Raw genomic sequence first — 27,564 nt, forward strand, 5'->3', positions numbered from 1 at the left:
CTCAGAGTTTGGTCCAATTCATAAACTAATGTATGAGAGCCTCTTTTCCAGGTCCCACTTCCAAGTCATTCTGGTAGGGATCTGTTGAGAGGTAGCAGTTGGGCTGGCCAAATGATGTCCCGACCACAACCGTTCACCAGCGCTAAGGTGGGGTTAATGCTTGTACGGAAAGAGGGATGGACAAATCTCTCAATATTGTTTCTTCCAGTTTCTCATTTTTTCTTAAGCTCAGTTCTCCACATTTCTTGACCAGTGTAATTTTTTTTTAAAAAAAAAAAAACATTTCCCAGTGTGAATCTGTTTTTAAACATCCTCCTGAAAATTCACCAGCATTTTAATACAAATTTCTCCCAAATTCACATTTTTGTATGCAATTTTGCCTGATAAACACATTTTTGCAAATATCCTCAATATTTAATTTCCCATTTTCTCTAACATGCACATTTTTATCCACACTTTCCCCTGATGGACAAATCTTTGTACACTTTATTTGGTAAAAAATAATTACATTCCAAAGAAGTGTGAATTTCAAAGGACAGCTGTGTTTGTGTTTCAGTTTGCATGTTGTATTGGAAAGTGTGAATTAGGAAGGTTTGCATTAAAACACACTGAACCAAGTTTTTTCTTTATTGCTAGGTGGAGGGAAACAACATTATCTAGCTGGCTCTTACAGTTAATCTGTAAGAATAGGGTGGCCACGGGCCCTACCTTACAAAGAACAACCCTCCATTTAAAAGGAATTCTCTGTTTGAAAGAGTTCTTCTTTGAGGTGATATGTAAGCAGCCACCCAGGCATAGAGAAGCATAGTAGCCTGGTAATAAAAAAAACAGTCCTTATTGAACATCCAGGAGGTCAGTTACCTCCTTCCGAGACACTTCAGCCCTTGAGGTTGCACTTCAGCCATCTTTTCAAATAGCTCTTGACATGATCTTGCCTTTCAACAAATGCAGATGCCATGTACACATTCTAAAATGAATTGGCTGCTTGGAAGACTGCACCAACTGTCCCAATGAAATCTGAATGAGGTATAATTAACTGAGGGTTCAAACAAGCATGGGTTTCACTCACTATTTTCCTGAAGTTCTACTATTTGTTCTTCACAAAGCCTGCCAGAATAGAGCACTGGAGGTGCATTCAGGTGTGTGTGTGTGTGTGTGTGTGTGTGTGTGTGTGTGTGTGTGTGTCTTCCTGATTATAAAACTTATTTTTCCAGATTCTAATGTTTCTTTTACACTGCATTATGTGTTGAATTATGGAACTGTGGCTTTTTTTGATTGATATACTGCCACGCCACACTAAATTTTATATGGTGAGAAAGAACTAAATGGTGGAATGCCACCTGAAAGTCTGTTGCAGGAAATTATAATACAATCTCCCCACACTTTTCTGTGTTAATGGTGTTGCAAATAGTATTTTTTTCCCCCTGGAAGCAAATAACACAGTAATGAGGGCTAAATTTGTACTAGGTCAGTCTAGTTTCTTGATGGCTTCTATTTCATGTGAAAAATGACATAAAATATGAAACAGTACCAAAAACAGCAGCACCACATAATCTGGGGGTAACAGATATGTTTTGATTAGGCAATGGAAGATCATCAGTCATGCGGCCAGCCACACTTCCAAGAGGAGGGAGTCCCACAGTTGGACACAATTATCTTGCGCCCCTACAAAGGAACCAAGATGATTAGAAAAAACAAATCAAGCAAAAATTATTTATTTACATTTTGTGTCCATTCTTGAATTTGATTGTTAAAACGTTTTACAAAACAGATCAATTAATATACAAAGATGGTGTGCCATTTAATATCCTGATAAGATTGATTGCTTATTTGGCAGGCAGGCAGGAGCATTGCAATGACTGCATAATCAACTACAGTGGTGCCTTGATTTATGAATGTAATCCGTTCCGAAGGCACCTTCGTAGGTTGAAAAATTCGTAAGTCGAAAAGCGCCATTGGAAATGCGATTTCCCATAGGAATGCATTGGAAACGGAAAAATTCGTAAGTCGAAACAACCCCATCTAAAAATTCGTAAGTCGAAAAAACCCTATCTAAAACGCCGTCGTTTCCATTTGGATGTCGAGAAATTCGTAAGCGTGAAGCCATTTGCCCCATTCGTAAGTCGAAAAATTTGGTTGTTGAGTCGTTCGTAAGTTGAGGTACCACTGTAAATATTCTGGTATGTGTAAGGGTCGGGTGGTGGTTACTCACAAGTAACTACGCAGGACTCCAACCCGGTTATTTACAGGCTTATTGTGCATGCTATATATACCGGTATATACAGTGAAGAGCACAGAATTTCATTACTGCCCTAGTCACTGGCAGAATCCGGGAGTGCCCAGCCTCCCAGCCTCCTCTCCTTGCGTTTCAGTCCTTTGTGCAATAGGGGCGCCGGAAGTAGCGTCTCCTTCTCTGAACCCTCTTGGCTAAGGTGGGGCAAGGGCTCTGAGCAAACATCCTGGAGCCCCCTCTCTGTGGTGTTGACCGCCTCCCTGTCCTCCCCGCTGGAGGTTTGACTGCTCTCCCGGCTGGATGAGGTGCTGCTGGAAAGCAGGGCCCGGGGATCCCTGTAACCCGATCTCCTGCCTCCCTCCTCCCTCGGACCCTGTGGATCCGCCCTGATAGTATGTATTTTTGTGTTTCTATATTGTAAACAGTTCTGTACTCTTCGGATGAAGGGCAGTATAGAAATTTAATAAATAATACTGATTGTAATAAATATCTGGCACATGGCCCTTTCAAGAGAAACAGCTATGATGCTTTGGGGCAGAGATGTGGTTGGCTCCCAGGCCTCATAAGAAATAAAGTTAGTTTAATCACTTAGCTAAGCTTGTAGTGAGTTTCTACAGGAACAGCTCAAGAACAACACAATTTTAGCTATTGTACCATGTGTAGCCGAGCAGATTTGGAGACCATCTGCTCTTAAAGTAGCAAAAATCCTTCAGAACAACATTTGTCAAACAGGATTCCTTATGCACAGCAAATAAATTTTAGCATCGCAGGAACCATCTCAGCTGGTTTTGATTCCACTGTTTGCTTTTCTAAATATGTGAAACAACTAAGCATGGCTGGTTTTCCACAGCTGGAACCATCACTGAAGGAATCAAAAGAAAGATTAAGACAGAAAACTACTTTCCTCCCCTCTCTTTCCTCCCCCGCCCTCCGCATCCACCCAGATGCATCAAACAAAGGACTTTCCAACTGTGTCTGTTTGGTTCAGCCAAAGGAGCAGGCTTCTTGGTCAAGATGGGTTTTGTGTTTTGATTTGTTTTCGCTTGCAACAGTCCCCACCAGGCTTCTGCTAGGGAATTCTACTAATTGGTCAAGTCTACCTTGTTGTCTAGCGAACAGTCACAACTCAAAATCCACCTGCTTAATAGAAAACTGGCAACTTTCAAATCTGGAGGAATCTTTGCCACTGGGTATGAAGCCTTTTTTATAATGGAAATGTTCTAAAACCTTTTCTATTACAACTTCATTGTGTGAAATGTTATGGTTAACAGACAAGCTCCAGGGAGCTTTGGGATGAATGAATTATAACAAAGCACTGTCATCAAACAGTACACTGGCATTTTTTTTACCAGCTCATATGGTGCACACCTGTAGTTCTCTGGCAGAATTTCCAGGGCTGCATGACAAGGAAACCCTTTTCCACGCAGGTACCCCATATTTTGTTTTGTTTTTTAAATGCTTTTTACAGTACTCTTACTAGGCAGTAAGAGTAGCACTCTGTTCCTTTTGAAAGCCTGTTTGGCATTTGGCTTAAATGCGATAATTTCATTGCAAAAAATTAAGAATAAAACAGGAAAACAGGAAACTAGATTTGTTCCTGGTAGGAGCCTATGAGGCCTCTAAGCTAATCTCAATGCAAATTAAATTTACTGGGCAAATTACAATTCAAAGGTAAATCGCTCAGGCAAAGAATGCTGGTGAAATTGCAGCTAATTCTACTTGTATTATTTATTGTATGTTCGGCACAGGGGAGAGCTCAGACAAGAAAAGCAGCTATTGGCACCTTTCATTATCCTACATACGCCTGCCAAAACCTTTGCTATTCTTTGCTGAGTGCAACCCAGGGCCAATTTGGCCCATCGAGTCTACTTGTGGTTAGTCACTTTTTCCTTCTCGTCAACATTATGTAGAGTTTAACTGGGGCCAGCCAGCAGCTGAGCACTGGTGGTGGTCTCTCCTCTTATCTTGTATATGTATTCATAATCTTTTTCTGACCGTGGGCCATTTCACAAGCAGATGTTCATAACTAATTGACTTAGTAACAACTGGTCTCTTTTCCATCATCCAGTGTCAACTCACAAAGAATAGTTTCAGTCGAAATATCCACCCATCTGGCTAAGAAACATGAAGGATAGATGTAATCAAAAGCCCTTGCTGGACAGACACCTGTCAGTTGCATCCCGCATTGTGGATCCTGCACTGAGCATTGGTTGGACTAGATCAGGGATAGACAGTGTGCGCCGCTCAGATATTGTTGAACTCCAACTCCCATCAGTCCCAACCAGTGTGACCAATAGTCAGGGATGATGGAAGTTGTAGTCAAAGTAACTTCTGGAGGGCACAATGTTAGCTATCCCTAGGCTGGATGGCCTCTCAACTCTGTAATTCTATTATTCAATTCTAGATGGGGGCACCTGATCTTAATTTTATTTCCCCCCCTTCTTACGTGGGAGTTCTTTGAAAGCTCAGAAAGACTGAGCCCAGATGTTCCTCCTGCTTGCCAGACTCTCACTGTCCACAACTTCCCATACCACCATTGTCCATCATCATCATCATCCACCATTTCCCAGACTTATGCAGCAAGAGAGGCGAAAGGGGGCAAATATTCTATTTTTGTACAACACTCAAGTATTTTTAAAATGTATTTTTTAAAAGAAAATATTAAATTTCTACACTGCCCTTCACCTGAAGATCATTGAGCAGTTTACAATATAAAAACACAAAAAGACATAGAGCAGTTTACACATTCAAAATACTGTAAAAACATGTAACTAAGTAAATAAATATGGACACAAGTGACAGAGAAGGGTGTAAATGGAATGCACTCAGCTAATTATGAACTGAGCCAAATTATAAATTGTGCGAATAAGGAGTTGAATTCAGAGGGAGAGTGACTTGGTTCATAATTGGTGCGGCTTTTCCATATTCAGAAGTTCATTTCACACCGACATCCATTTTAAATTCAGTGAAAAATCCAGACAATTATTGTGTGGTTGAGTGATGGGAAATGGAGGGATGTATTACACGGGGGAGCAGCATGAGGACAGATGTAAAGCAAATTATATCATGGAAGAAGAGAATGCCTCAAAATCCCTCAGGGTTAGGGAGCAATCAAGTCTCGCTACGTATTGGAGAACATGCCACCATAGGTAGCAATCCTGTTTGCTTTGGCCAATCATAGCAAGAAGGGTGACATAAAGCTTAAGCCAGTATCTATGCCTCTTCAGCCTTTGGTCCAAAAAATTTCCAAGTAATTTGTTTTTATTTATCTGAAAGATCTGGCTTTGGCCCTGTGCCCACAATGAATCCATTAGCCCCAGGGATTCCGCTGCTTCAAATATGTAGTACCTTACGATAATAATAATTTTACCATAAAGAATGTTGTGAAAATTCACCCTGACATCCCACTCAGGGTAATTATATTCATTTAGCAAATCCTTAAATGGGATTATTGAGCTCATATATTACATCGTATATTACACAATTTTGCAGGCGGGCAGAACTCTTTGCGTTTACATTGGGGAATTGCACTTGACGGCAAAAGTTCTTGTTTACCTATAATCCATTTACCTCTGTCAATGTCTTTGGAATTTTATTGCAGTCATGAAATTACAGAGAGTAATTTATTGCTTACTAAATATGAGTGATCAAAGCTGCTATTTTAGCTCAAAGCAGCAGTTCTGAGAGGAGGCTGGATCCTCTTCAAGACCCAGCAAGAATACTCCTGGAAGCTCAGAAAGGGGGCGAGCAGATGAAGGCACCAAAGGAAAGAAACATCTAAGTGGGAAAATAACTTTGAAGAAAGGGCAAGTCTTTCTCTCGGGCTTGAAAACAGATGATAGTCTCCCCCATTTTTAGAATATCGGAAATGATATGCTAGAACCATTTTTGTCATCCAACTATCACCCCTGGTTAAATAGTTGTTGTGGAGTTTTGCTACCATAAAGCAACAATAACTTGCAAAACCTGTTTGGCCAGAGATTACAAAATAAAAGGCAATAATGCCAGGACCAAACTCCTTCCAGCTCTCATCAAAACTACAGTCTCTCTCAAGTCTAAGTAGCACTGGGGAGAGGAGAAGCAATTAGCGACTGTGCTTTGGAAGCCCTGGCATGAGCTGTTTGTGAGAACAGGAATGAGTTTCTTTGGATAGCTTTATGTTTCCTGTCCCCCTGGGAGGTTTAACATAAGGGCCACATGAAGCATGGGGAACTTGTCAGGGGCCACATGCCTGTAATAGGTAAAGCCAGAGGCAAAAACTGGATGGGACAAATGGTGTGCCTCTGATCTCTCTACAGTAAGGCACATTCCAGCTAGTCTGAGGTTTCTACGGACACCCCATGCACACCCCACATAGACAAAAACTCTGTTCACCCTCCAGGCAGACAGGAGGCATTATCACAGCCCAAGAGTACACTACAGTCAGGCAAAAGCACTCAAGCAGAGACTGGAGCAAGAGAGTTTCAATGACTGGGTAGAAAGATCTGAAGGGTCTGGGATTTCTGACCCCTCAGCTGAAGCTCCCCAATCATTATCTAAGCCATCAGACCTTGGGGAGGTCACAAATATTGTGATATTCCTGCAACTCATCTCTTTGAGTTCTGAGATATTTCCTTGAACTTGACCAGGAAAATATATTAACTATGAATGCAACAAACAAGTGCTTGCAGTCTCAGGCATCATATATGGAACCATCAGCCGCTGATGTTGTGGTTTGTCAGATTCGTAGCTACGGGGGGAGGGGTGGGGGAGGCTAGTCAGGTTTTTTGCCCAGGGTGAAGCCTGGGTTTGCCAATGGTAAAGTGTGAAATGTCCACCACATACAGTATAAGCTGTTGTGTGTCCTCTTATTTCCCCAAGTTTTTGACTTTCTATCTTATTAAGACTATCTCTATGCAGTAAAAAACCATAAATTAAAAACTCATAAAAATAATGCAAGAATAAACACATTCAAGTGCAACTGTCAGCAGATATGAACAACTCTCTTGGATTAAAAATTGTTACCTAAATCAATATGGATACACATATTTGTAATCACAGACTAAGAGAAACAGCCAATGAGTCTGTGTTTTGACAATGGCAGATGCAAATATTGTCCATGCTAGGCAACATTATTCATGATGATTTAGGACCCACAAAGCCAGCAGCTCTTCTGGCCTTTCTGCAAGATAAACCAAAGCCTATCCTTTGCATGATGCACATCCTCATGCACCAACAATAGCGAGATATCCAATACATGTAAACCAAAAGGATAATCTTGCTGGGGAAGACCTAGTTATTCTTCAGAGAAACTTGGCTATGTGCACTTTCTAGCCCAGGAGGGGAGTAGACAGCTTCCAAATAACCCCCCCTTTTTTTTAAAAAAAAGAAGGCTTCAAAATGGCTGGGGAGCAGAAAGGAAAAGGATGAGGACAAGATGACAGTGGAACATCTGCTTTGCATGCAAAATGTTCCAGATTCCATACCCAGTACCTCTAGGTAGGGCTGGAAGAGACCCGTGTCTGAAACCCCAGAGAGCCTCTGCCAGTCAATGTAAGGCAATACTGTACATAAGTACCAGTAGGTGGACCCACAGTCTGATTATAAGGTAACTCCCGATGTTCCTCTTTTCAATACTGTGGTAGATGAAAGGAAGGCCCAATCACTGCAAAATTTAACAAACAACAGCAGCAACCACATAGAAGTGCTCACAAAGGTCACAAGCTGCAACTCAGGGCTCATCCCCTCTTCTTCTTGTCCCACTGTTTCCCCTTGGGGAAAACTACTCTTAGTGCAAACAGCATTTCGGGTTTTATACTGATTGCCATTTGCATCTGGCAATCTGTATTGCCAGATATAAAATTGGTATAAACAGTATAAAGCAGTATAAAAATTGGGTTTTCGCTAGGAAAGAAGTGGGGCAAGGGGAAAACAAATCTACAAAGCGTGTGTTTTCTCTTGGGAAGGAGCAAGGCAAGGGGAAATCTGCTGAGACTCATGCTTTCTAGGCACGGCAGAAGCAGAAGTATGGACAGGCACTCCGCACACAATCACAGGTAGCATTTTCTGTATGACCAACAACTAGGGTGCCACCTTTGTTCTGATATCTGTGAACAGGAGATGAGCGAGGCACTCACTGCCACTGCTGTCTTCCTCTGCCCATGTTCCCAGTTACTTACCTTGTGGGTGGAGAAAGCACCAGAGAGTCCCAGCAGCTACTCCAGAGATCCCAGTATGACGTCTTTTCTGGGGTGGTGGAAGACACACCTTAAGATGCTTTGCACGCAGAACATCCCTGGTTTAATTCCCAGCATCTCCAGTTAGAACTTGGAAACACCCTTGTCTGAATCCCTGGAGAGCAGCTGCCAGTTATTGTAGATAATGCTGAGATACACAGACCAATGATCTGACTTACTATAAGTCAGCTTCCAGCAGGGATGAGACTACGACTATAAGTCCCATCACCACCACCAGGAAACTAATGCAAACAACATCAAGTATTTGGGATTTTCATGAAGTGCAGATCAATCTGTGTGGCGATCTGCATTATGTTTTCTGTTTTACTTGGGTGTTTTCTGAAAGTAGAGTCGCTTATAATTTTGAAATAAATAAAATGGAAACAATTATTTTCTATCCCCCTACTTAGAATCATCTTTTTTCCCTCTAGACTCAAGAATCTGACATACTTTAATCTTTTCCCTTAGATAAGGTACTCAAACTGCAGGATCATTGTTTTTTGTCCTTCTCTGTATCCTTCTCAACTCCACAATATCCCTTTCGATTATGCCAAAGAGGACCAGCTGTAAGACCAGGATGAAGGCAAACTTTCTCCCTGTGCCATTTTCCTACTGTCATTTTCTTTACATGAAGTGTAGCCAGAGATTAGCTCTGAATCTAGCATGAAAACAAAGGAGAACTTTTGCCATTAAGTACATGACAGAAAGTTGAATTAAGTAGTATTGCAAACGGTTATATGGTACTAAGCCACAGAAAGAAGAAGAAAATCTACTAACTAGATTTATTTGGGGGCTTAGTGCCAGTAAGGCTATTACAGGGATATCAAGTTGACAAAATTTGATTAGGCAATTGGGGGAATTATGCAAATGAGAGGCTAATTAACCAAAGAACATAGCTAAATCTTGGGAAACAAAATACTGCTGCTCCAAGCGAGGTTCAGACTGGGCAAATAAAAGGCTAAATCCAGCCAAAATTGGAAGGGGGAGACTTGGGAAGAGGGAGAGGAAGTTATTTGTTGGTCTCATTTTCACAGGGAGTTTCAAATGACCTTGCTGATTTGAAAAGTTGAAAACCAGTGAACTTGGGGTTAAACCAAATGAGTTTATGGGGGTGGGGTTACTTCTATTCCTTTTGTTTCTTACCAGTAAGATTGGATTCTGCAGAAAAGAAACTGTTGAAATGGTTCTACCAATTTCTTTGGTGAGCAAATACCTTAGCCAGGTCTGTTAAGGATCTGCTTTGTAATGTAAGCTGGGGACAATGTGTTGTCAAAAAGCAGAAGAAAAAAACACCCTGAGAGCTGTAGACCCTTTTTCAAGGAGAGAAAGAAGAGGCAGGACTTCCCCGCCCCTGGCTTGGGGTGTCATCAAGGTGTCTGAGAAGGAAAGAGAACAATGCCTAATCAAATTTTGTCAACTTGATATCCCTTCAGAGCCATGAAACTGGCTCTGAAAGAGGTACAGAAGGCACTCCCCATAGAAAGTGGATGGAGCAACAAATGCTAATTTTATCTTTGTACAAAAGGCTTCATGGATCAGCACTGGTGACCACAGGTTAGAGGTGGTAGATGATTTTGTCTACCTGGGTTCCACAGCCTCTCCATCAACACTGAGCTGCACAAGTGTATTGGCCAGGCAGCTATGGCAATGGCTCGCATCTCCAAAAGGGTATGAGAAAATGTGATTGTAATGTCCAATACCAGGTCTACCAGGCTTGCATGTTGAGCATGCTGCTTTACGGAAGTGAGCCGTGGGTAACTCACAATGGCCAGAAGCAATGCCTCAGCGCCTTCACGTGTGCTGTGTCAGGAAGATTTCGGGCATCATATGGCAGGGCAGAGTCTCAAACAAAGATGTGCTCTCACAAGCCAACATTGCCAGTATGTTTGCACTCCTGTCTTAGCAACGTCTCCGCTGCCTTGGTCATGTCCACAGAATGGAAGATAGAAGGACCCCCCAGTGACGTGCTCTATGGGGAGCTGACTTCAGGCACCAGACCTGTTGGCAGACCAACTCTGTGTTACAAAAAATGCTTGCGAACGTGACATGAAGGCTGGCAACTTCAACTCCGTCATGTGGGAATCCCTTGCAGATGACTGCAATGCTTGGAGACAGGCAGTCATGTATCCACAGTAGTGACCAGAGGAGGAAGGACCGCCGGGAGGAGCACAGAGAGAAGAAACGCCATGGTGGATCTTCAGCAGCACAACTGGGTGCCTTCATCTGCCCCAGCTACAACAAACATGTCTCTTTTGCATTGTTCTCTACAGCCACAGCAGGCGCTGCAACCTTCCAACAGTCTGACTTCATCCTCCTCCATTGTCTCCTGAGACAGACGTCAACAACAGTAGGCTGGTTTCTACACACATTCACATATCCCTCTCTATCCTCCATTCAGGCAAGCAAGAAGCATTATCAGGCTTCAATGACACTAACCTAACAAAAAGACTCAAGGAGGATGTAGTGGGATGACTGAGAGGTGTAGCCTGGGAAAAAGAGCATGGATGGGGAGAGTCCTCTGAACCAGACAAAGAGGAATGGAGGGCCATGTTTGGCTGCTGAGTCTGAGGTTCCCCATCCCTGCTATATGTGTTGTTGCCACTGGGACAAATAAAGCTGCCTCATTCTAGATGAGACTACTTGTCACTTTGGAACAGTACAGTCTCTGCTCATTGCCTGTGTCTTGGCCAGAGGTTATCACTCCTACCTGAGACTTTTTTGTTTTAAACTGGAGGTGGCAGGGATCAAAATGGTTGCTTTCTTCCACAATGCCATGACACATCGCCTTGCCCAGGGACAATGGTTTCCCCTTACTTGCCTGAAGTAAATGGCCTGTCACAATAGTCTCTAAAAGCCAAATATGTTGATCTCATTAGGGAGGGCCACACTTTCCCTCCTCAGACCGATTCCTCCACAAGGCATTCAATGAATAGCGGGCACATCTCCAGCAAGGCAACAAGCCGAATGTAATGAAGTTTCCCCCCTGATCTGGATCTCCGAGTACTCATGAGGCCAGCCTATGTGCATTTGGCTGGCAATTGCCTGGATTTGGCTTATGTAAATGCCATTACATCCTGGTATCAGCAGAAGTGAAATCCTTTTAGTCTGTTTTTGTGGTCCAGCCTGCAATAACAAGCAGGGTTATCAAGCATCTGGCAGGATGCTGTCTGTGGCTTTTGTGGCCTGGAGGCTGTGTGTTGGACAAGCCTGAGCTATCACAGTCGTATTATTCTTAGTTCTGTTGAGGTTAATTCGCCACTCAGTCAGTGATATGGACCTTATATAACCTGCTTGTCTGAGCAGCGGAATGGAATACTTGAAGAAATCTGATCGTAGAATCAGAAAGAGAGGGAAATCTTTGTAGCATTTCCTTACAATGTGGGTCTTTGTTAGCCACTAACTTCTCTGTTTTCTAAGATACATATTACACGTCTTTTATGTTTAATGGGCACGAGAATGCATTTATGACATTTGATCCCCTTCCTCCTCTAGATAAATACACAGTTATCTATCAATCTCAGGCCATGACATTTCCGAGCACAATGCAGCCATTCATGAAAGGTTATGCCATAGATGTCTTAACGCATGTTCATCCCACGTTTGGTTTACACAGCTGTGGGTTATGGATGGCTAATGGAACACACACAGGGACCAATGTGACAGTGATATTTAACAAAATAAGAGATTTAAGGATGAAACAACTCCACCAGACAATTCCCCCTGAGATGAATTGTACTGTCACAAATTCTTTCCCATCCTCAGGAGCAATAAATGTTGGCACAATAAATTTAGCAAAGGTACCTTGCCTTGTGTTGTGGGCTTCAGAGGCATCTAATTACTAGAAGGCCTTTATGAATGCTGACACCACTTGCCTCTCTTGCGAGATGAAAGAAGGTTGCACAAAGCATATGTGACTGGAGGAAAAATTGTCCACCAGGAGGGACGGGATTAGCGCTGTGCCGAAATCTCCCTTCCAGTTTCTTGGAAGTTTTCTTCCTCTGCAAAAGAACCATTCATTATCCTGCCTTATTGCCATGTTACTTTATAAAGTCCTTGGAATTTATGTGGGTGTGGAGGTTGTATCTTCTTGGCTAATCCCTGGGTGGTGCCAAAGGTGGTGTATGTGTTTTTCTTTCTTTCCAGGAAACATTTATCCAATGCTTTGCAGCCTTCCTGGCTGCTTATGCTTCCCAACCTGAAAAAGCCTCTTGGAGAGAGTCACCATATGATGCTTTCCCCGGGGCTTTAGTTGAAGTGTGGGCAACCAAGGAGGCTGTGGAGTCAGATGACTGGTTAGAGGAATTGTAGAAAGAAAGGGGGGGAACACCCTTCAGTCATCTCAAAAGTAAGTCTTCTTCTTCTTCTTTGGGGATCACTCGTAGCCGAGTAAGATTTTCTTCCATAAACATGATTTTAACAATGGGTCCGTAAATGACTGTGGAGGCCGATTCTGGATCCACACATCCTTCCACAGTGGCTTACCTTCCAAGTTCCGGACTGCAGAATCCGGGACCGGCAGCCATTTTACACCAGAAGTTGCGTCGATGTAACTTCTGGTGTTGCTTTGCCCTTCTATGGGCACCCAAAATGGCCGCCACCGGCTTCAAAAGTACTTGTACGCATGTCAGGAAGTGTGCCGACACAACTTCCGGTGTCGCTTCGCCCATCTATGGGCACCAAAATGGCCGCCGCCAACACCGGAAGTCACGTCTATGCACTTCCGGACATGCGTAGATGCGACTTTTGAAGCTGGCGGCGGCCATTTTTGGTGCCCATAGAAGGGCAAATCGGAAAGAAAAAAAATGGCCGCCAGCAGAAGAAAATAATGGAGAAAAACGGGAGACAAAGTGATATGGGGGACCACTGGGAAAAGGTAAGTAAAAAAGGGGTTTTCCCGGGGAAAACGGGAGACTTGGCAGCTATGCAGTGGGGACATTGGTTTCCAGGCGGGAGTTGATCACGGTGTGGATTTGCCAAGTGTGCCTTCCTCTTAGCGCGTTTCTCCCTTACTTACTTCAAAAGTAAGTACAACAACAACAACAGCAACCCCTGCACCTATTTGAATTTCCCCACAAGTTTCTTTTGCTACTGGTAATTTTTGTAAGCAATTTCTTTTGTCCTTGATTGATGGAGGATGATCCAAAGGAACAGGGGGATATCATTTTTTTTGGCACAGGATACTGAAGAACGTACAGAACTCGACTGTGACTGTTTTGTGGATGTGATCATGTAATTGCAACAATATGTAGAAAAAGCTCAAAGAGATGATACGTTTTAGAGCAGGGGTATGGAACAGGGGCTGATTTAGAGCAGCACGACCGGTTTCACCACACTGGGAGGTAAATGCAGGGGGGCGCCACAGAGTTTCACAACTATGATGTAGTGAATTGAAAAGAATGGAAGGTGAGAGGGGGTGTGTGCATGATGAATTTTGGCCTATCTTTGGGGGGGGGCATAGAAAGCTGAAAGACCAAAGTCTGCCCCTGTGTGGAACCTCAGGCCTAGGGAACAAATCTGCTCCATCTGGTCCTTGGGACTCCCACCAGGCTACATTCTCTTTCTCAAAGACACATCCTGCTTCACATCCTGCTTTAATGGTTTAGCCAGGCTAGACTCTGTCCTTGAACTCTGATAATGTCTCTTGCTTGCCTGCATGGAGGATAACTCAGCTTTCCATTTCTTTGCTCTGAGTATTTAAAATGTTTCCCTTTCTGCCACAGTCCCACACTTAACACAAGCTCTCCCCCCCCCCAATTCTTTTTTTGCCATCATGTGCTATTTATGATTAGAAATATTCATCATCCAAAGGGATGAAATAAATCAGCAAGAACTGCCTAATAGGATAGCAAACCTTGTTTAAAAATCACTTCACCTTCTTTAAATATTAACATTAATATTTTCAAAAGAGGAAAGGAAAAGAGGAAAAAGAGGGAAAAGAAGCAAGCCGCAAGACAGGAGTAGTTTATAAAGCTTGGTGATATTTGTGACCTGTAATTTTTTCCTCTGCAGTTATTCATTATCCCAGGAAAATAAAACCATATTTTTTGCTACCAGATAGCATAGGCAACTTTTTTTAAAAAAAGAGAAGTATGCCAGTAGAAGTGACTTGAAGAATGAGTGCTTCTATACAACAAACCGAATGTTATTCAATCGTGCATTAAATAAAGCCTCTTAAATTTTCAGTTATGATTTAATAGGATACTTAATTATAGTTTTATGTCAAACTTGCCTATACCAGTAAGTTTTATTTCAAGGTTACTTCTAGCAGAATTATGTTATATCTCCTCTCATACGTTCCAACTGAGGCTGTGTGAAAATGGCTTCCTAAAATTCTCCATGCTGTTGATAGGCAGTGAAAGTGGGGAGGTATTTTGCCAAGTGTTCCTGCTTAATAGCCTGGCTGCTTGTTGCATTTATCTGGCAATGATGCTAGTTTATTTATTATTACAATCATTAATATCCTGCCTTTCAGGCTACAAACCCTTCTGATGCCCTTACAATTAAATTACATAGGACAAAAATAAAATAAGCAATTTTAACATATTAAAAAACCATCAGGATTCTTCCCATAGGGCAGTCGGTAGATCATCCTGTGGGGAGAGAATAAAGGCCTTGATGTAATCTTTCCCCAGTCTCCCCCCTCCCTCCTAGCATTCTATATTAAAGTACAGTGGTACCTCGAGTTACAAACACTTCAGGTTACAAACTCTGCTAACCTGGAAGAGTTACCTCGAGTTGAGAACTTTGCCCCAGGATGAGAACGGAAATTGTGTGCCAGCGGCGCAGCGGCAGCAAGAGGCCCCATTAGCAAAAGCACACCTCTAGCTAAGAACCGTTTCAGGTTAAAAATGGACCTCCTGGAGGTGGTTATAGGATGGATGGCAGCTAACAGATTGAGATTGAATCCTGACAAGACAGAGGTACTGTTTGTGGGGGACAGGAGGCGGGCAGGTGTGGAGGACTCCCTGGTCCTTAATGGGGTAACTGTGCCCCTGAAGGACAAGGTGCGCAGCCTGGGAGTCATTCTGGACTCACAGCTGTCCATGGAGGCGCAGGTCAATTCTGTGTCGAGGGCAGCTGTTTATCAGCTCCATCTGGTACGCAGGCTAAGTCCCAACCTGCCCGCGGACTGTCTCTCCAGAGTGGTGCATGCTCTAGTTATCTCTCGCTTGGACTACTGCAATGCTCTCTATGTGGGGCTACCATTGAAGGTGACCCAGAAACTACAACTAATCCAGAATGCGGCAGTTAGCCTGGTGACTGGGAGTGGCCGCCGAGACCACATGACACTGGTCTTGAAAGATCTACATTGGCTCCCAGTATGTTTCTGAGCACAATACAAAGTGTTGCTGCTGACCCTTAAAGCCCTAAATGGCCTCGGTCCAGTATACCTGAAGGAACGTCTCCACCCCCATCATTCTCCCCGGACACTGAGGTCCAGCACCAAGGGCCTTCTGGCGGTTCCCTCGTTGCAAGAAGCCAAGTTGCAGGGAACCAGGCAGAGAGACTTCTCGGTAGTGGCGCCCGCGCTGTGGAACGCCCTCCCATCAGATGTCAAAGAGAAAAACAGCTACCAGATTTTTAGAAGACACCTGAAGGCAGCCCTGTTTAGGGAGACTTTTAATGTTTAATAAATTATTGTATTTTATTTTTCTGTTGGAAGCCACCCAGAGTGGCTGGGGAAACCCAGTCAGATGGGCAGGGTATAAATAATAAATTATTATTATTATTAATTATTATTAAGTTCATAAGTAGAGGTACCACTGTATATGGTGATCTCTGACAAATGCACAAATCTGCACAACAACTATGGCACCAAATTACCAGCCCATGGTTTCCACCACCCCCTCCATTCAGACTGTTGCCAATGACCTACAATATTTGCGAAATCTCAGTGACCTATTTGCAAATTAAGCGCCTTTCTGGAGCACCCAAAGGGAATTATAAGCCCACAACTCTGCGGCAGAACTTCTGCTTTACATGCAGAAGATGCCACATTTGATATCTGCAATCTACAGCTAGGGCTGGGATTGCCACCTGCCTGAAACCCTTAAAAAAGGCCACTGCTACTCAATGTATTCAAAGCTCAGCTCTTGCTGGTGCACACACAGCGCCCAACCTCCTTGCCCCCTTGTCCTTTTCATTATTTTATTAGTGAGGAAAGGTTCTACCATAGCAACTTTGCATCTATCTATCTGTCTATCTATCTGTCTATCTGTCTGTCTATCTATCTATCTATCTATCTATCTATCTATCTATCTATCTATCATCTGTCTCAAAGAATTCCAAGTGCAAAACAAGGGTGGAGGGCCATAGCTCAGTGGTAGAGGATCTTCTTTACAGGCAGAAATCCCAGGTTCAGTCCTTGGCATCCCCAGGTGGGTCTAGGAGAGATGCCCTTTCTGAAATCCTGGAAAGCCACTACCAGTCATTGCAAACTAGATAGAATAATGGTCTGGCTAGGTCAGGGGTATGCAACCTAAGGACCGTGGGCTGGATGCGGCCCAATCACCTTCTCAATCTGGCCCACGGACGGTCCAGGAATCAGCATGTTTTTACATGCGTAGAATGTGTCATTTTATTTAAAATGCATCTCTGGGTTATTTGTGGAGCATGGCAATTCACTCATCATTATTGTTTCAAAATATAGTCCGGCCCACCACATGGTCTGCGGGATGGTGGACCAGCCCACGGCTGAAAAAGGTTGTTGACCCCTGGGCTAGGTATAAGGCAGTTTCCTCCTTTCCAAAGTATTTGGTACCCTGTCTCCATCTCGGAGTTTAAAGGCAGAAAGAAGTAAAGAGGACAGACACAGAAAAAAGCAGATGATGTCAAATGCTAATTTGGAGACATTACAACAAACTATTAAAGACATCTGGAATCTGTATCATCTCTGTGGCTGATGATTGAGGGTTCACGTGCTACATAAGTGCAATTTCATCCCTTGTGGCTTGGAATTAGAGCCATTCAGATTTTCATTGGTTTGCAAATCTCAAGGTCTCCTGTAATTTCAGCCACTTAGTTACTCTTCTTGAGACCCAGCATCTGAATGAAAGAAGGAAGCTCTCAGAGACTCTGGATTCACCGATATTCAAATCTCATCTGGCTAAATTCGCCAGTTTAGCCCCTTCTCATGCACATGTTTGTTTCATTAGGGTCCATTGTGAGTTTCCATTCACATACCTTGGCAAAAGAAATTCAGATGAAGTTTGCTGTATTCAAAAAGTATCGTCGATTCCCTGGAGAGAGGGTGCAAGGTTACTATTTTGCAATGCTTTGCCAAATAGTCCAGCTTTGTCCATAATAAGGTTGGCTCCAGAGCACTGCAAAAAAAAAAACTTCCCTTTTGTAATGCCATTTGGAACAAATTTGAATGGCAGTAGAAGAAAAACAGGGAGTTAGCAGTCGTTGTGAAATTAAAGTATTTGAAATCAGAAGTTAGGTTTGGATGAAATTCCCCATACAAGAGTTCTTTTGTCAACTGAACTACACACTTTGGCCATGGCTGTCCATCCATTGCATGTAGCTGGATCTTAGTGTCTTGCTGGAGTGCTTATTAGAATAGACATGGTTTACAGGATATCTCTTACCGATGTGCCAGAAGGGTATATATGTGTGACAGGAGCAAGGGAGAAAGAGAGTTTATGAGGGCAGTAAAATCAATGAAGTCTTTATTTAATTTAGCCTGCAGGATGACTGCCAGCTGTTACTGCCTCGGATCAAAATCCAAAACAGTCACCCACAGAGAAGAAGCAAGACAGTTGTCATGGGAACTGCTGCCAAGCAGATGAACACAGAGCTGTCTGTCAGTACAAAACAGGGCAAAGTGAGACAATAAATTGATGATCTTTTGCACAGTGGAGAGAAGATAAGGCATCTTCAGAATTCCTGCTCAGACACTTGTGTTAGCTAGGCACCCAGTCAGTCTTATGCACATCTTCTAAGATTAGCAATAATGATAGTCAGGCGATGTATGCATCACGGAGGAATATTTGAAACAGAGAAAGCCAGTGGTGGATCTAGTGTCACTTTCTGCAATTGACAATGACAGATCCTAAATAATACAGGGAGAGCAAAAGGAAATATTACTGTGATGAAAATCTGAAATCCATTAAGAAGTCACCCCTCAGTGAAAGGGGGCTGAACCCCCAACATCCCCAATGGCTCTACTTTCAGATATATATATTCTTAATAAAGAACATTTTATTAGATTAAAACAATCCATACCATCCATCTTGTACATTGATTTCAAAGAAAAAAATACAAACAAAAAATATAATACAATACAGCACCCCCCACCATTTCCCCCTCCCTCCCCCCGACTTCCTTCCACTGCCTACTCGACTTCCGTTTCTATCATTGTTTTAAATCTGTAAATTCTGTTTTCCATATATTCCTATAATTATATATATATATGTGTGCATTCTATTTTCATATATTTCTATATCCACTTCATTTCCAATTTTATCCTCTTATATAACTTCATAACTCTCATTCTAAGCATGAAAGCATACCATCCTTTGAGTGATATTTTTTCATATGTTCATCATAGCATTTCCATCCGCTTCTTAACTTTTGTTTTGATTGACTTCTCACTGCTGCTGTCAATTTGGCCATCAACAAATACTCACTAACTTTGCAAATCCACTCCTCCTTTGTTGGTTTCTTTTGTGTTTTCCAATTCGTGGCTATTACCATCCTTTCGGATTTTTGCACATTAGATAAATTATGTGTGTTTGGCTGAATTGAATAAGCTCCTCTTTGTTTTGGGGAGCCCTATGGTACTGGGGTTTCTGATTGCATGGGAGAGCCGACACATGTTAGCTGAATGCTAGTAGGTTTCCACTTCAGAACTTCTGCTCAGTGCACAAAGAGCTGCTGTGAGACTGGTGGCTCTCTAGGGTCTGGGGCAGAGGCCATTCTCAGCTCTATATGGAGAGGCGGGGAATTGAACCTGGCACATTCTGCATGTGAAGCAGATGCTATGCCACTGAGCTACAGCCTTTCTCCATATCCATTCTCTATCCTTATTTGTGAACTCAGTTTCTATATAGGCAATAAAAATCATGTGAGCGAGGTGGGGCCCGCAGCAATCTAAACAACCAAAGTCGTAACAATACTGTGCAGTTTAAGTGAGACATAGTCAAGGCAGCATTGAAATGGAAGCTCTAGCAATGTCCATGAACGTGTTTCACAATGATCAGGTTGTGGGTAGGGTAGCTGTAACTGAGCATTACTCATCAGTTACTCATTTCTGGAAAGTTCCTTTAAACATTTACTTAGGCGTATGTTTCAGTGCTTAACACAATAAGAGTTTGTATGCATGAGCCCACAAGCATTCGGATAACTGCTGATGCCATTAAATATCTGCAGCCTGGTCCACACAGAGAAATGTAGTTTATTTTTCTGTATAATCATGTACTCAGGCACAATAAGGCACCTCACATTTTCAATACTGTGGAATTATCATCTCTATTTTTTTTCTAAATTTGAAATATTAAATTAAAATATTATTGAACTTAAAGCTAAATTATGCAGTTGGTCATAGCTGCCAAGTTCTCCCTTTTTTAAAGGGAAATTCCCCTATGCTGAATAGGCTTCCTCATGAGAAAAGGGAAAACTTGGCAGCTATGCAGTTGGTGGGGGGAAAACATCACCCTATCCAGGCTGGGCCAGATAGCTGCAGTAAAAATGATAAGCCTTCAAATATTCCTTTCTCTTTTTCGATCCCTTCCCCTTATAATTACAGATTCCTCACTAAAGGGCAAAATCTAACGATGGAGCTTATCCTATTGTTGCAAGGTGGCAAGCGGTGGTGGTGTGTGGTTTTTTAAAAATTCCAAGCGAACATTTCTCATGCTCACTGTATCCTCCCTGGCTGCCTAGACTTTCTCATCTGAAAAACCACCACTGGAAGAGTTACCTTGCAATATCTTCCCTTGGGTTTTGACTGCTGAAGTGTGCAATGATGGAAGTCTGCAATGGTGAGATGGTCTGTAGAAAGAAAGGACGCTGTCTCTCATAAACATCCTCCAGGCAGCTCAAAGGTAAAATAAGCATGGGAAAAAACCCAGCACACCATCCATGAGAATTTCACTGAGATTTTTTTTTTAATCTCCTCTTTGATAATTTCCAAATACAATGTTTTTTTTCTCCTCAACTGAATGGTAAAAATAAATAAATAAAAGTGGGGTGGACTCTTGACATTGTACAAATCTAAAGACCATGCTCACTTGGTTGCATTTGGGAGGGTGGGGAAGATCAGGCAAAACCTGGTCTTCCTGGACAATTTGTGTCCTTCCACATTCTTTCTTGGCACAGCAACACAAAAGTCTCCAAGCATCAGAAAGAATCACTGCCAAGGAGGGCAATTGAAGAGCTGCTGGTGTTACTGGCAGACATGCCAATCTTATTCTGTGGAATGGTGGGGCACTGCTGAGTCCTGTTCTTGCGATTCATGAAGCAGCTGTCTCGCTACCTGCTGGGCTGCCATACCTTGGCTTAATGCTGTCCTAAATACTTAATGGTAAGCTAAGGATGTATTTTGTCACAAAGTGACAACTTTTGTTGCATTAGCAGATGCATTATCTCCTTGGCACAGAATCTCTTCCCTTTTAATGACGGAGTCTTATGGGGGATTAATTTTCTCCTTCTGCACAGTTAAGGGGACTAGAGAATCACCAGCTACTGACAAACTCTGTTGGTGTCCTTAAGAAATGGCTTTTGTTCTTTAAGGCTGAGTGTTTGCAGCTCCAGGAAAATATTTAAATATGGTTATATATCTTTTTATATTAAAAATGTATTATATACACCTGCATATATTACACTGCTTGGTTAGACAATTAGGAGACTCACATAATGTAAAAGTATTTTACATCTTGAAGCTTGATCTTGTTTTCAATCAGTAGTTTTTTAAAATAAGCAATTGGAGAAATTCTGTATTGTGTCAAACACGAAGATTCTCCCATTTTGATGACAAAAGTGCCCTGAGAATATTTTCTGTCCCTCTCCTTCACTGAAGAGGAAGACCCAGATAATTTATTTTAATTTCATTAAGACAAACAGTAGTTGGCTGCACATGGCTTCCTGTATTCCATGGCATCCTTGGAATGAGAATTTCGAGAGCAATAGTGGTGGCCTTAGGGAGAGGTTCATAGATTGTTTAAATTGGTTTTTTGGTGGAACTAGAGTCTAGACCATTGTTAAAGTCTTGTAAATCACTGCCTTAAACTCAGTGGCATAGCAATGGGGGCGGGTCGCCCTGGGTGCCACCCTATAGAGGGGTAACACTCGGTGCCCCCCCCCCTCTGGGGAACTTTTTTTATTTTCTGTTGCATGAGATTTTTCAACTGTTCTGATATGTTCTTTCAATGCTGATTTCATATCTGAAGTCGGTTTTGTTCTGTAAGCTCTAGGTTTTTTGCAATTCATGTTTTTCACTTTTCGCCAGAGCCGCGTTGGGGTGGGGGTGTGTGACAAAAAATTCTGCACCGGGTACCACCTGGGCTTGCTACGCCTCAGCTTAAACTCACAGTTATTTAGCTTGAGTGGAATTATTGATTTGCATTGATTTACATAAATGTTAGCAGAGACTCAAACCCTATCACTTCAATTGATAAATTGCAGAAGCAGACAAGAAGAAGAAGAAGAACCTTAAGTCTACAGTCCTCTGTATACTTACTTGGGAGAGACTCTCATTGAAGGCAGTGAAACTTTCTCTTGAGTGTATATTTTCTTTATTTTCCCCTGCCATTTATCTCAGCTTTCCACTATGAGAGGCAATGATTTTCAAAATTAAACCCTAAGATCATTAATATCCAAACATACCAATGCAGCATATTGAAAGCAAGGGCTCCAGAACTGATTTGCACAAATCCTCAACCGAAGGGACAATCAATATATATATATATATATATATATATATATATATATATATATATATATATATGCAAGGCCAGAGGTTCCCCATCTCTGCTTTATACTATGAATTCACTGATTTGGATCAAAAGAGAAGTGTGTCAAAGTAGGGCACTGGAAGTTGACTTTGCATTTCCTCCCCTCACCAGCATCCCCCTGAATCCCACAAAAAGCCTCTCTTTGATGTGATGAACTGATAATGTTGAATATGCTACAACATAACTTGGCTTCTCGTAGTGAGGGAACCGCCAGAAGGCCCTCGGAGCTGGACCTCAGTGTCCGGGCAGAACGATGGGGGTGGAGACGCTCCTTCAGGTATACCGGACCGAGGCCGTTTAGGGCTTTAAAGGTCAACACCAACACTTTGAATTGTGCTCGGAAACGTACTGGGAGTCAATGTAGGTCTTTCAGGACCGGTATTATGTGGTCTCGGCGGCCGCTCCCAGTCACCAGTCTAGCTGCCGCATTCTGGATTAGTTGTAGTTTCCGGGTCATCTTCAAAGGTAGCCCCACGTAGAGCGCATTGCAGTAGTCCAAGCGAGAGATAACTAGAGCATGCACCACTCTGGAGAGACAGTCAGTGGGCAGGTAGGGACTCAGCCTGCGTACCAGATGGAGCTGATAAACAGCTGCCTTGGACACAGAATTGACCTGTGCCTCCATGGACAGCTGTGATTCTAAAATGACTCCCAGGCTGCGCACCTGGTCTTTCAGGGGCACAGTTACCCCATTCAGGACCAGGGAGTCCTCCACACCCGCCCGCCTCCTGTCCCCCACAAACAGTACTTCTGTCTTGTCAGGATTCAATCTCTGTTAGCCGCCATCCATCCTCCAACCGCCTCCAAGCACTCACACAGGACCTTCACCGCCTTCACTGGTTCTGATTTAAAAGAGAGGTAGAGCTGGGTATCATCAGCATACTGATGGACACCCAGCCCAAACCCCCTGATGATCTCTCCCAGCGGCTGCATATAGATGTTAAAAAGCATGGGGGAGAGGACAGAACCCTGAGGCACCCTGAGGCACCCTGAGGATGAGACCTGCATATGGTTTTGGGAGATAGTATTATTCAAAATTTTCATTGCAAATAGGATGGAGGAGATATTCAATTCAGCTAGCATTTAAAGGCAAACCTGCCTAATGTGCTGTTTCCAGAACAATATTCAAAGCACAGTGCACCTATCCTTTGAAATTTGCGTTTTTAAATTTTTTGCATGATGCAGTTCTTCTGCCAAGTAATGTGCAAAATAATGCCTCTGCTAGGGTAAAGTGTGCACATCAACGCACATATTAGTGAAAAATAACATATCAAAATGTATTATGTGATGGGAAATTTCTATGCAAAATTTTCTGTAGCAGGCAAAATTGCATACAAATATGGGTATATTAGGATAAATCTTTACTGAAATGTTGATAATTTTTGGGTGAGGATTTCTAGTATTAGTATTGCAAACTGATCTGAAAATATAGAAAACTGTACTTAAGGTCAGAAGAATGAGAAACTGAAATTGACCAATTTGCCCATCCCTAATTGCAAAACAAGCAAGCAAACAAACAAACAAACTACCAAAGGATAAGCAAAATAATAAAAATAAAAATTCCTTCCAGCAGCACCTTAGAGACCAACTAAGCCTGCCAAATTTCCGACTGGACTGTCTGTGTAAAACTGCTGCTTGAGGTCAGGAAACAGGACTGAAAGATGGAATTCCTCCAGCAGGCTTCACATATGCCTAGCAAAAATACTCTTGTTTTATTTTCATTTGAAAAAAGCAATTCATAGACTGTACATGCATTTCAGCCCTGGATCACAGCCACTCTGTTTATATCAGGAGATCCTGAAATGCACTAAATACATAATTTGCCAACCAAAGCCATAAAACCTTTTTGTGGAAAGAGGTGGCTTTGCGGTCGGGGAGTAAAGGCCAAAGCTGCAGGAAGCATTTCTACTTAGAGGCAATACATTTAAGTTAATTTATGGCCATCAAATAATTTTAGCCAGCAAAATGCTCACTCATATTCATAAAAGTGATACAGTACATTTATGAGTGGTTTACTGCAAATACAGCTCTCCTTGCTATTGCATTTAGCAGGTCTGTAGTACAAACCAGCACAGCAACCTTCACCAGCCTGTTTTGGACAGCAGCTTCCCTCAAACCCAGCAAATGTGACTGTTCTGGCTGGGGCTCAAAGGAGTTCTAGTCCAAAGCATTCAGAGGGGACCAAGCTGACAAAGTCTCCGGTACAGCATTCTTCTCTTGTTCTACTCATAACCAGAAAAAAATCATTGCTTATAGGATGTAAATGTTGTTGTTGTTGTTTAGTAGTTTAGTCGTGTCTGACTCTTCGTGACCCCATGGACCATAGCACGCCAGGCACTCCTGTCTTGCACTGTCTCCCGCAGTTTGGTCAGACTCATGTTGGTAGCTTTGAGAACACTGTCCAACCATCTCGTCCTCTGTTGTCCCCTTCTCCTAGTGCCCTCAATCTTTGCCAACATCAGGGTCTTTTCCAAGGATTCTTCTCTTCTCATGAGGTGGCCAAAGTATTGGAGCCTCAGCTTCAGGATCTGTCCTTCCAGTGAGCACTCAGGGCTGATTTGCTTCAGAATGGATAGGTTTGATCTTCTTGCAGTCCATGGGACTCTCAAGAGTCTCCTCCAGCACCATAATTCAAAAGCATCAATTCCTCCAGTAGCACCTTAGAGACCAACTAAGTTTGTCATTTTGTCATTGGTATGAGCTTTCGTGTGCATGCACACTTCTTCAGATACCATAGCACAATATTTCCAGGTGCTGCGTTTCCATGGAAGCTGATTGTTGGAAGATTGTTACTTGATGTATGAGTACTCTGGGATGTTCTAAGTAAGGAAACCAATCTCTCACAGCTTAAGCTGGATAAACATGTCACTTTCAGTTTCTCTTCCAATTGTAGGTCTAGTCTGCCGATTTTTCACATCTGTGCATAATTTATTTATCTTTAACTCCTGACAAGTGTTTGTCAGCATGTTTGTGCACCTTTTTGCCTAATCAAATTCATTTTTGCACGCTCTTTCCACAAATATATGTTTAATGAACACATGAATGCACATTTCCCCATAATATATACATCTTTTGCTCACTTCTTTGGGCTTGGAGAAGTGCTTTGCAAAAGTCAGAGCAGTGGCAAATATTGAAGGACAGCTTTGTTTTGTTTTGTTTATTGTTTCAGGATGTGTGAAAAGCACCTTTCACTGAGTCACCTTAAAATCACCCTACAGAAAATCAGTAGTTTATTTGATGGAATTTGCGATTTAGCACAGTAACACCTAGGCTACCTTGGCATAATCATATGCTGAAACAAATATGAGAAAGAGTCTCCAGGTGAAGTCAAACAAAGTAGTGGCTAGGGCATTTCCTTGATCCATAATGTTATTTATTAATAAAAATATTTATCTACAATAATTCATAAAAGAAATCAGAACAGTTTTCAACAATTATACTTAAAAGCATATGATAGTAAAATGCAAAGAAAATTGTTCAAATCAGAAGTCAGCTACTACAGAAAGATGTATTCTTAATTGCCCACATAAAGTCTGACGGAACGAAAAGGTTTTCAGCAAGTGTTTAAAACTTGAAACAGAAGGTGCCTGCTGAATCTCTTGGCAGAGTTTTCCACAATACCACAAAAGACTTGATTCCTTATTGTTGTCAAATGAGGTCCGCCAACTCAGGGAATAACCAACGACCTTCTGGCAGATAATGATTTCGGTGATCAAGCTGGGATATAAGGGTTCGGGGAGTTCCTTACCTTTGTAAATTAATACAAGCATCCTGAACCTGGCTCAGTAATTTTCGGGCCTCCAGTGCAGATGCTTCATCAATGGTCTCACATGTTGTCAGCCAGCTTCTGAACCAGGCCCAAATTCTTACAGCACTTCAGTGGGGACTGCGTGAATATGGATGACACAGTCCCTCCTCCTTCTGCCTGTTTCTGTGCAACTTTGCTGGCACAGAGTGGTTCATTTTTCTACACCAGACCAAGGAAAACTACAGTGACAAATCATTGTGTGTGAAGGGTTCTGGCATCTTTCCAAATGCATGATGGGACTATTCGTGGCACCAAGAACAGTTGGCGCCTAGGACAATGAAAGGGTCATTCCAACACTCCCCCGGTACACCTTTATCTATATATATAATGCAGAAGCTTTTGCATTAGTGGTATAAATGGGTGATATTTTATTCTTAAGTAAATAAAGCAGTAAAGCTGAAGTGTTTATAGGGCATTAGCCTGGACAGGTGAGGCTGACAGGCAAAGTCACAGAGACCTGATGTAGTAAATGTAAAGGCATTACGGAAATGGTAAGCAATTTAAGTGAGCGCTGTTGGAAGATGACAAAATTATTTCTGCAATTTTTAAAGATAAGCGATTGCATCTCCCATGTATTTTTACAAGGTAATCGCTGAGAACTTTCTACTACCTTTCCCCGCTCTTCTGCACAATACGCTTTGAGCTGAAGCCAAGGCGTCCTCTATATTAGCCTTTTAATGCATACTAACATTAAATGGGCTAATGCTGTATATTTCAAAGAATATTGTTCAATGTGTATTTCAGCTCAAAAATAATGTGTCACTCCTAGCCTTTCCCTCTCTCTCTCTCTCTCTCTCTCTCTCTCTCTCTCTCTCTCTCTCTCTCTCTCTCTCTCTCTGTCTTGGTTGATTCCAGTCTTATCTGTATTCAGAGATCTTCACCATTATATAGAATGCAAGGAAGAGAGCGGAAGTGGGAAACCTTTTCTCCAGTCCAAAGGCAACATTGCTTTCTCAGAAATCTCCCAGGGACTACATCCTACTAGTGATAATGACCAGAAGCAATAGTGTGCAGAGCAATAAATGATTATTTTACATCTGTACAGTCGGCTAGTTTCTCTAATGTAATGTACACTTTTAAAATAGCTTCTCTACCATCCAGAAAAGGAAGAGGCAGTGCAAAAATCAATGACACATTCCAGGCAGGCAAAAACACTCAAGGAGGATGCAAATCAGGGCTGTGAACGGTGTGGCTGGGGAAAGTTCTACCGTAAGTCCCAAATATAAAGACCTGGTGAGCCATGTTCATCCCTGGTCTCGAGGTTCCCCATCTCAACTCAGCCATAAATGTTATTTGCCGGCCTTTAGATAGCTCATGTCTATCAGCAGAAGATACCTTATAAAGTTGTTGAGA

At 42.4% G+C, this 27,564-nt stretch overlaps 1 long non-coding RNA gene across 1 annotated transcript; it reads right to left on the reverse strand.

Moving 5' to 3' along the window:
- Window positions 1–237: 237 nt before the first annotated feature.
- LOC148687707 (uncharacterized) lies at window positions 238–26,282 on the reverse strand. Its single transcript, XR_015949326.1, has 3 exons — window positions 26,152–26,282; window positions 17,632–17,771; window positions 238–1,665 (listed from the first exon to the last, which is right to left on the reverse strand). It is a non-coding gene; the product is annotated as an uncharacterized LOC148687707 (long non-coding RNA).
- Between the last annotated feature and the right edge of the window lie 1,282 nt (window positions 26,283–27,564).

The sequence above is a fragment of the Zootoca vivipara genome, chromosome 1 (genome assembly GCF_965207765.1).
Source record: "Zootoca vivipara chromosome 1, rZooViv2.hap1.1, whole genome shotgun sequence".
Classification (NCBI taxonomy): Eukaryota; Metazoa; Chordata; class Lepidosauria; order Squamata; family Lacertidae; genus Zootoca; species Zootoca vivipara.